Source organism: Nematolebias whitei, chromosome 24 (assembly GCF_014905685.2).
Source record: "Nematolebias whitei isolate Nwh7 chromosome 24, NemWhi1, whole genome shotgun sequence".
NCBI classification, from domain to species: domain Eukaryota; kingdom Metazoa; phylum Chordata; class Actinopteri; order Cyprinodontiformes; family Rivulidae; genus Nematolebias; species Nematolebias whitei.
The window spans coordinates 528,302-528,512 of NC_056521.1; the positions used below are offsets into that span (position 1 = coordinate 528,302).

General features: G+C 29.4%; 1 protein-coding gene across 1 annotated transcript in view; it reads right to left on the minus strand.

The window, feature by feature from the left end:
* The window catches only part of LOC119429178 (ankyrin repeat domain-containing protein 10), a 13,076-nt gene that overhangs the window by 1,677 nt on the left and 11,188 nt on the right, over positions 1–211 (minus strand). The window lies entirely within an intron of this gene.

The window sequence follows — 211 nt, forward strand, 5'->3', positions numbered from 1 at the left end:
GTCTTTTTTTACTTAAATTTACACGTCCGTTTTACTTACATTTACACGTCGTTTTTACTTACATTACACGTCGTTTTTACTTACATTTACACATCATTTTTACTTACATTACACGTCTGTTTTTACTTACATTACACGTCGTTTTTACTTACATTTACACGTCTTTTTTACTTACATTACACGTCGTTTTTACTTACATTTACACGTCGTT